Raw genomic sequence first — 10,558 nt, forward strand, 5'->3', positions numbered from 1 at the left:
TGTCAATCTGTCCTCCACCGCAGGCACTGAGACCGCAACCGGTGACCTAGGCAAAATAGTCGGATGGTAACCCAAGTTAGCAAAAAAGGGCGTTACCTTAGTGGAGCTGCTCTGAGTGTTGTTATACGAGAACTCCGCCAACGGAAGCATCTTCAACCAATCGTCCTGCAGATGGCTGACATAACATCGAAGGTATTGTTCCAGGGTTTGATTGGTCCGTTCGGTTTGCCCATTTGTCTGAGGATGGTATGCAGAAGACAAACAGACATCAATCTGGAGTGCCGTACAAAACCCCTTCCAGAACCTAGACGTGAACTGCACGCCCCGGTCAGAGATGATCTCGTCTGGTACCCCATGCAATCGGAATACGTTCTGGATAACCAAATCCACTGTCTCTGCGGCTGAGGGAAGACCGGCACACGGAATAAAGTGAGCAGCTTTAGTCAACCGATCCACCACCACTAAAATGGTATTGTGACCGTCTGAGACGGGCAACTCCACAATAAAATCCATTGAGATAGACCCCCAAGGGCGAGATGGCACGGGTAACGGTTGGAGGAGTCCTGTAGGAGCCACACGAGGGACCTTGCACCGGGCACAAACCACACATGAGTGGACATAGTCCTTTACGTCCTTTAAACAGGTAGGCCACCAGAAGAAACGGTTCAGAAATTCCTGCGTCTTCTGTACCCCCCTATGACCAGCCAACACGGAGTCATGGACCAACTTGAGAACCCGAAGTCTTACGGCCTCCGGGACATAAATGCGTCGCTCTCTCAACCACACACCATTCCGAAGAACAAGAGTTACATCATTCGGGGGGGCAGCAAGAAATACGTCACCATCATAGGCCAGCTTGATGTCCTTCCACAAGTCCTGGTCCTGGATTACTCCAACGAAATTGGCATCCGATAACACGGTCTGAGACGGGGTTCCAGGCACGGAGTCCACGGCGTGGATTCGGGACAAGGCATCGGCTTTCCCATTACGTGAACCTGGACGGTATGTAACGACAAAATTGAACTGGTTAAGGAATAGGCTCCAACGGGCTTGCCGTGGAGACAGGCACCTGGCAGACTTAAGAAACTCCAGATTACGATGATCTGTGAGTACTATCACTTGCTGCGCGGCTCCCTGTAAGTGGTGTCTCCATTCCTTGAAGGCGGAAATAATCGCTAACAATTCTTTGTCCGCAATGTCATAGTTCCTTTCTGTAGGGGACAACCGGCGGGAAAAGAAAGCACACGGATGTAAGAGACTCTTGTCCCCAGTCCTTTGAGAAAGGATGGCCCCTAATGCGTAGTCGGAAGCGTCGACTTCCACGATAAAGGGAAGTGCGGGATTCGGATGTACCAATATAGGCGCTGAGGTAAAACAGACCTTGAGACGATGGAAGGCTTCCTGGGCCTGGGCGGACCACACAAACTTCTGTCCTTTCTTGGTTAACAGAGTGATGGGACGAACGATTTCTGAAAAATTACGGATAAAACGTCGGTAAAAGTTGGCAAAACCGACAAAGCGTTGTACCTCTTTGATGTTTCCCGGTTCCGGCCAGTCTAGAATCGCTTGTATTTTGCCAGACTCCATGTTCAGTCCCTGAGGAGAGATGACATAACCTAAGAATTGTATCTGTGAGCAATGGAATTCGCATTTCTCCAGTTTGATGTACAGGTGGTTTTCCCTCAGCCGGGTAAGTACGGTCTTGACGTGCTCCTGGTGTTCCTGTAGGGAATCAGAAAAGATTAGGATATCGTCCAGATAAATCACCATGAATTGGTCCATGATATCCCTAAAAATATCGTTAACTAGATGTTGGAAAGCCGCGGGAGCGTTACAAAGTCCAAAAGGCATCACTAGGTACTCAAAATGTCCATACCGACATCGGAACGCGGTCTTCCACTCGTCTCCGGGACGTATGCGGAGTAGATTGTATGCCCCACGGAGGTCCAATTTGGTGAATATTTTTGCCTGTTGGACCCTCTCCAATAGCTCAGGAATCAATGGTAACGGATACCGGTTCCGGATGGTTATTTTATTCAGTTCCCGGTAGTCAATACAGGGTCTTAGAGTCCCCTCTTTCTTTTTCACAAAAAAGATGGGTGCCCCTGCTGGTGAGGTAGACGGACGAATAAATCCCTTCGCCAGACTTTCATCAATGTAGTTTTTTAGTGCTTCTAGCTCAGGTGCCGCCAACGGGTAGACATGACCAAACGGGATCTCCGCCCCTGGGAGTAAGTCTATGGGGCAATCATACGGTCTATGCGGGGGAAGCCGATCGGCTTTTCTTTTGTCGCATATGTCCGCAAAGTCGTTATACACCGGGGGTAGAACAGGTACCTGTACAGTGCCCTCCGCATTCGGCGTTACTGGAACCGGAACAGTTGGACTAATGGTCGGAATACTCTGCGGTGGGAAGGATATTTCCTTAGTTTCCCAATCGATGACCGGATTTGTAGACCGTAGCCACGGAATACCTAAAATAATCGGAAAATGAGGAGAAGAAATTAGCATGAAAACAAGGGTCTCCTGCTGACCTGGCTTCATGACGCACTCTAGCGGTACGGTTTCCCGATCAACTGGTCCAGAGATTAACGGAGATCCGTCTACCGTCTCCATGGTAACCGGTGAGGCTCTTTGCTGAGTCCGGATACCGTGTTTCCTGGCAAAAGAGGAGTCCATGAAATTTCCCCCTGCCCCAGAATCTATCATTGCAGAGGTAGGTATTAGCTGTCCCTCCCACCGGATCTGAATGGGGAGCGAGCAATGGGTATATTTCCCTTCCGAGTCCTTCGGTGAGGTTGACATTACAGTCAAGGGAAATACCGCATCCAAGTGTCCACTTGCCTCAGAGATATCGGACTCTGCGTCCGTGTTGTCACACTCTGCCATGGCTGCCAATACCTTATTTGGGCGATTCGGACGTTTCGGGCAGTCGATCAAGAAATGGTCTGATTGACCGCAATAGAAACACAGACGCTCACGGAGCCGGTGTTCGCGACGTTCATTGGTCTCTCGCTTTTGCAGAGAGTCCACTTGCATAGGAACGTCCTCGGCCTCCCGTGGCGTCCTGAGAGCGGGTTCTCTGGAAGGAAATGCAAAGTTGTTTACACGGTTTACAGCTGCCCATTTTTCCTGTCTACGTTCCGTCAAGCGGGTATCAATACGCACACAGTGCTGGAGAAACAGTTCAAAATCCCCTGGAGATTCAGAACGAGCTAACTCGTCCTTGATGGTACCGGACAACCCCTTTCTGAAAACAGACAATAATGCATTGTTTCCCCAGTCGGTGTCTACCACTAACCTCTTGAACTCAGTGGCATATTCAACTACAGAACGCTTTCCCTGACGTAAGGAAAGGAGAGCCGATTCAGCGGTAGCACGGCGATTCGGATCATCAAACATCTGCGCCATTGCGGTCAGAAAATCATCTAGGTGATTTAAACGGATGTCCCGGTTCTCTATCATAGGATTAGCCCAAGCCAGTGCTTGTGAGGTTAATAACATAATTATACATAACACTTTGGACCGGTCAGAACGGTAATAATCAGCATGTACATCAAAAAACAGTATACATTGGTTCACAAATCCACGAAACTGACTACGGTCACCATTGAAACGGAATGGGGGTAACCTAGGCATACCGGCAGCTGATACGGACGTAGTGGGGCCGGCTTCCTGAGCCTCCACTCTGACTTGCAAGTCCTGTATAGCCGGACCCAGTACCTGGTGATCATGGCCCAGCTGTGCCTCCATATCTCTAAGTTTAGTCTGCACCACCTCCATCTCCTGCTGCAAGGAGTTAATCATAGAAAAGAGCTGATCTACTCCTCGTGTCTCAGTCATTGCCCCAGTGAAATCCTCTTGTGGCCTGAGTATAATGTAATACTATTGTATGTTTTGAGGATTTCGATAGCGTTAGGGCAATGACAGCCAGAGACGAGTTTGTGGTACAAGATGTTTATGATATGTAACCATGGTAGATACACAACGGAAATACACAGTATAACAAACACATGAAAATACCTTTCTGAAACGGAGCGAAGGGGATTCCCGGGGCCACGCACCAGACTCCCCCAGGGAGACCACCAGAGCGAACCCCTATACAGGGACTGTCCGGCAATCAACCCCGGAAGGCCTAAATGCGCCGCAGCCGGGACACAAGGGGCAAGCGGTAAAGTCCAGAAGTGTCCGTACGGGATGAAAGTCCAGAATGGTTATGAACCGGAAGAAACCGGGCAGACGTGCTGACCAAAGACGGCAGACGGAGTCCGGGCACAGTTTGAAGAAACCGGGTGTGGTCCAGAGTCGGTCGGTAGATTTTCAGGAGGATCCAAAGGTAATCAAGTAGCAGCAGCAGCAAAGCAGGAGCACACAGCAAGCAGTATACTCAGGCACTGGACTAGGCTTAGAGGCGGCCTTTTAAGCAGCTGGACAGGAAGTAGGGCAACAGAACATAAAACTCCATGTTAACCGAGGGCAAGCTCTTTCAAAAGAGGACTGGAAAACCCGGAAACCTGACAATGTGTGCATTCATGCACCACCCGGTACGCTACCCTTGCCAAATTGCTCACTCTAGATCCCCACACGATCCATGAAGCCGTTCCCCCGGTCACACCGCCTGCTGCCGGTTCCCACTCATCCCTGGGGGAGTTAGGCGAGTGGTATCGAGAGCTACATGTCGGCACTGATGATACCCCCATACACCACAAGGAAGGGGTATACCGGGTGGTACAGGAGTATGAGCGGGTTTTTAGCAAGCACCCTCTAGATTTTGGGCAGATTAAAGGGGTTCAACACCACATCCCTACCGGTACACACTCCCCTATTAAAGAGAGATACAGGCCTATTCCCCCTGCCCACTACCAATGCGCCAAAGACATGTTGAGGAACATGAAGGAGGCAGGGGTTATTAGGGACAGCTGTAGTCCCTGGGCCGCTCCGTTGGTGCTGGTTAAGAAGAAGGATGGCACCATGCGGATGTGTGTGGATTACCGGAAGATTAACCAGATAACGCATAAGGATGCTTACCCTCTGCCCCGCATCAAAGAGTCCCTGGCCTCGCTGAGAACCGCTAACTACTTCTCCACCCTTGACCTCACCAGCGGGTACTGGCAGGTGGCCGTGGCACCGGAAGACCGAGAAGACTGCCTATGGGACCGTTTTGCTGTACTTGGATGATGTGATTGTGTACTCACAGACGTATGAAGCCCACCTGGAGCACCTAGCCGAGGTGTTCGCGTCCCTTGCCAAGTATGGGATGAAGTTGAAGCCCTCAAAGTGTCATCTGCTGAAACCCAGAGTGCAGTACCTAGGACATGTGGTTGGTGCGGAAGGTGTCGCCCCCAACCCCGAGAAGATCACCGCCATCCAAGACTGGCCGAGACCGACCACAGTGAGGGAAGTGAGGCAGTTTCTGGGCCTGGTGGGATATTACCGTCGCTTCATTAAGGGGTACACAAAGATGGCTGCCCCCATGCAAGACCTCCTCGTAGGACAGACCAAGGGTGGTAGATCCCTAGTAGCCCCATTGGTGTGGGAAGAAAAGCATGAGGAATCCTTCCGCCAGCTGAGAACAGCCCTGACCGGAGAGGAAATCCTAGCGTACCCTGACTACAGCCGCCCATTCATCCTCTACACCGACGCCAGCAATGTGGGCTTGGGGGCTGTTCTATCCCAGGTCCAAGACAGAAGGGAAAAGGTAATAGCTTATGCTAGCCGAAAACTCCGACCGACTGAGAGGAACCCTGAGAACTACATCTCCTTCAAGCTTGAGCTCTTGGCACTGGTGTGGGCTATCACCGAGCGGTTCCGCCATTACCTGGCAGCAGCCAAGTTCACCGCGTACACAGACAATAACCTGCTGACCCATCTAGATACGGCCAAGCTGGGCGCGTTGGAGCAGCGGTGGGTGACCAGGTTAGCCAACTACGATTTCACCATCAAGTACCGGGCCGGCCGTACCAACGTCAATGCCAATGCACTCTCCCGGATGCCCCACCTGTCGGAAGAGGGGCCAGAGGATGATGACCTCGAAGAGATCGAGTTGCCTGCATTTCACCGGCCATTCACTGAGAAGGTGCACGTCTACCAACAACGGGTGAACCTGGATCCGCTGCCCCGACAGGACTGGCAGGAAGCTCAGGACCAGGCACCTGCTGTCCGCCTGGTCAAGACTCTAGTGGAACAGGGTTCTGCTGGGATAGACCCTGCTGCCCCTGCCGAAGCCCAACGTCTGTGGCAAGAATGGACCCGGCTATACCAACACCAGGGGAAGTTGTATCGCGAGCTGATTAATCCAAAGACTCACGAGAAGATCCGCCAGCTGGTGATTCCCCAGGCTAACGTGCCCACCGTCCTGCAAGCATACCATGATGGTGCAGTGCACTTCGGGTGGAAGAAGCTAGAGATGTTGTTAAGAGAGCGGTTCTATTGGAGTGGAATGCGGGAATCTGTGGAGGCCTGGTGCCGAGAATGTGGCCCTTGCGCATTGAGAAGGAAGGACGAGGCCAGCCAGAAGGCACCCCTACACCCGATCATTACACACCAACCGCTGGAGCTGGTTGCCCTTGACCATGTAAAGCTCACCCCCAGCCGAAGTGGGTACACCTACGCTCTGACCATCGTAGACCACTACTCGAGGTTCCTGGTGGTTGTCCCAGTTAAGGACTTAACCGGCCGCACCGCTGCTAAGGCTTTCCAGGCTTATTTCTGTTGACCGCATTGGTACCCGGAGAGGGTGCTTACCGACCAGGGTCCGGCCTTTGAAGCAGAGGTATTCCAGGAATTCTGCCAGTTGTACGGCTGCAAGAAAATCCGGACCACGCCTTACCACGCCCAAACCAATGGCATTTGTGAAAAGATGAACCACTTGGTCCTGGGCCTCCTCAAGACGTTACCACTGGAAGAGCGGAACCTGTGGCTGGAGAATCTACCTGACCTGGTCGATATGTACAACAACATCCCTTCCAGCTCTACGAAATGCACTCCAGCATACCTGATGAGAGCTCGTCCCGGCCGGCTACCAGTGGATCTGGAAATGGGCTTGGAAGCTTCAGAAGCACTCCTGTCGACAGCTGAATGGGACACTCGGCGGAGGACACAGTACCGACAGGTCCAGGAGTATGTTGAAAAGAACTTGTGCCGGAGTCGGGGACAACAGGAGCAGTGCTTCAACAAGAAGGCGCCTGCCGGTTCCTTCCAACCTGGGGATGTAGTGCTGAAGCGGAAAAGAAGGGCCCACAAGCTGGATGATCAATGGGAATAAACCCCGTATGTAGTCCAGCCCACAGGATGGGAGAATGGGAAGGCCTACCAGATCAGCCGTGACCAGGGGGGGACTTTGGCCACGGTTTCCCGAGACCACCTGAAGAAGTGCCCACCAGCATTGAGAGTAGCGGATGAGGCTCCAGTTCCCAGTCCAGTGGAGAAGGAAAAAGAGGTAATCCACACCATGATGGGTGATTTTCCAGCAGACTGGCCTACACAGAACGGTGCGGTGATCCTTCCAGTGATACTGTTCCCACAACCCGTGGATGAAGAAATGATGGAAACGGTTAACCGCGAGCCAGTGCCCAGGGATGTACCTGTACCCAGCTCCCCTACGCCTCCGCCTGCCCCACATGATAGCAGGGAGGAGGAACTGACTGTTCCCTCTGCCCCACTGCCTGTCACCACTGACACCGGATCCCGAAGGTCCACTCGCCCCAACCTAGGTAGACCCCCACTTAGGTACAGGGAAACTACTCTTTAAAAGGGGGGGGCTTTATGTGTTGAGTGTACCAGTTTGAAAGTTTTAAATGATAAGTAAAGATGATCAACCAAAGAAGTTTACCTGATTGAACCGTGATTAAACCGGCCGTTGCCGGCAACTGTTGTCCCCGTAGGGACTGTGCAACCATTGCGTAAGGAACTGCTTACGGACAAGCCCGAGAACTTGCAGGGCAACCACAAACTTAGTGCAATGTAAATAAAAATGTTTGTTGGCTTGACACCGTTACCGCCTCCGGAGAGGCTGATTTGGGAGGATGGGCCTGGAGGAAAGGGATGGCCTAGGCCCGCCACTACCGTAACCGGTGGCGATCCTCCGGGGGTTCAGGGGTCCCCTTGGACGTGGGCCCCCTGAAAGAGACAGAACCCGCTCGGGCAACTTGGTGCTGGACTGGGGTCAAGGGGTGCTGCCCGCTTCTTAGGGGCAGCATCAGGGCCAGGTTGTTTGGGTGGGAGAAGAGCGGAAGCTGTACCGTTGTAAAATGTTTATGATGCTTTTACATGTTTTACCGTTTTATTCTTTTTCAGTTGTGAAAATAAAACCGGTGATGGACGGGCAGCCCGCGGACGGTCTGCATTTTACTATAGGGGAATGTGGCGCCCTGGACAAGCCAGGTCGTCACAGGTACTACACCAACACGCTCTACACTCCGGCTAGGCACACCGAAGCTAAACACAAATCCTAGTTGCCTTCCTCCAGGGGCTGATGTCCACACCAGGGGGTGGGCCAGGCGGTTGATCCCACCCACCGAGGAGTTCACAGTCCTGGAGGCGGGAAAAGGAGTCAGATTAGAGATCAGTTTTGGAGTTAGAGAAGTGAAGAGGAGAGGAGACTGACCGTGTCCGTGTGTGTGGCCCGGGCACTCAGCAAAGTTGGCAGACGGTGGTGACCTTCTGCAGGAGAGGCTGATTGGAGTGAACCGTACGGACCGGGGATGGGCGGTGGCCCGCCGGTACCAGATCGGGGAGTGAAGAGAAGCCAGCACCATCCGGCAGGGCCTACGGACCCCGACCAGGCTAGGAGTCGCCGTAAAACCGGTCAAATCCGTTAGCGACAGGAACCTCCAGGGTTTCCCAGCAGTCAAGACCCGATTGAAGGCAACAGCTCACACCGTAGAGGGAAGCACAGTCACCGCCAAGGCTACAGTTCCCAGGGCCAGAGCCTGCGGGCAAAAGGGGCTCCCTCAGCATCCATCCAAGCTGGGGAGCGGGTTACCGGTGGGAAGCCCGCTAGATTTTGGGGGAATAAAAGGGGTCCACCACCACATCCCCACAGGTGCACACCCACCCATCAAAGAGAGCTATAAGCCAATACCACCTTCACATTGCCAGTGTACCAAGGACATGTTGAGCAACATGAAGGCGGCTGGGGTTATCCGTGACAGTTGTAGCTTTTGGGCAGCTCTGTTGATCCTGTTAAAAAAGAAGGACGGCACCATTCCCCGTATTGAGGAATCGCTAGCTGCATTGAGAACTGCAAATTATTTTTCTACCCTTGATCTCACTAGTCACTATTGGCAAGTGTCCGTTGCTGAGGCAGACCGGGAGAAGACCGCCTTCGCCACCCCTATGGGTCTCTGCGAGTTCAAAAGCATGCCCTTCGAGCTGTGCAATGCGCCAGGAACCTTCCAGAGGCTGATGGAATGCTGCTTGGGACAAGATTTTAGGGTGTATAAAAAGGGAGATTAGATCCCGTGATCCCAACGTATTGTTACACCTCTATAAATCACTTGTAAGGCTACATCTGGAATATGGGAACCAGTTTTGGGCTCCACATTTTAATAAGGACATTCAGAAGTTAGAGTCAGTTCAAAGGTGGGCAACTAGACTACTACAAGGAATGGAAGGCCTCCCATATGATGACAAGTTGAAAAAGTTATTAAGTGATTATTGGCTGCAATGGGGCTTTCTGGCTGGTGCCAGCCTCTCTTCTTAGCACACAGGAACCACAATCCCTACACCATGCTTCAATGGATTCTCTCATCCCAGCCCAGTAAAGCTACATATTTTACACAGTCATAAGCAGCCAAAAGGGATCTATTCTATTCAATTGCAAATGATCTAGATAAGACTGAGAATAAGATACTGCACGGGACATAGCAGAGTTGGTCAAGTTGAGTGGAGATGAGTTTGCTATTTGGCACAGCTTTTTGCATCAATAAAGCAAGTAAAAGGTGTGAAAGATAAAAAAAAGGGTGAAAGTGTGAAAAGTGAATTGGCCAAATTGAGGTGCATATAAAGTTTTTGCTTTCTTTCAATTCACTAATGGGGCTCATTTGAATCAGGTGAATTGAGTTCTGCTTTTGGAAACTGGGTTAAGAAGGGGTGCACCGGTCCTGGAGGTACTGCAATACCAGGTCAATGCGTGGAGTGGACAGAGCAAGATTTTTTCCATCTCCTTGTTCTAAAAATCCATTTAATATATGGTCCCCAGAGAGGGGACGTATCAGATATTAAACTGATAAGAACAGATTTAATTTTTTTTTTTTTCTGTTTATCAGTAGGACTTCAAAATAACAAAGGTGATCGCCTCCCGTTGCCTGGGAACCGTCCAGGCACAAGAGGGCTATGTGTCACCAGAAGGCGCACACACTTCCTCAAGGCCGGCAGACGTGCAATCCCAGGCACCTTCCAGTACCGACCAAGGTAGCGTCCTCCGAAACTACACTTGATCTTAGCCAAAAGGCCGAGAAGCTATAACCCGAATTGGTTACGGCCTTGAGTGGCACCCTGGCCTATACCGGACACATCTTAGGGAGAGGGAGACAAACCCACGCCTACAGAAGACATT

The 10,558-nt window shown here is 51.7% G+C and overlaps 1 pseudogene; it reads right to left on the reverse strand.

Annotated features, from left to right (window-relative positions):
• Positions 1–10,087: 10,087 nt before the first annotated feature.
• On the reverse strand, positions 10,088–10,294 carry LOC142260599 (U2 spliceosomal RNA; annotated as a pseudogene).
• Between the last annotated feature and the right edge of the window lie 264 nt (positions 10,295–10,558).

The sequence above is a fragment of the Anomaloglossus baeobatrachus genome, unplaced genomic scaffold (genome assembly GCF_048569485.1).
Source record: "Anomaloglossus baeobatrachus isolate aAnoBae1 unplaced genomic scaffold, aAnoBae1.hap1 Scaffold_137, whole genome shotgun sequence".
Lineage (NCBI taxonomy): Eukaryota > Metazoa > Chordata > Amphibia > Anura > Aromobatidae > Anomaloglossus > Anomaloglossus baeobatrachus.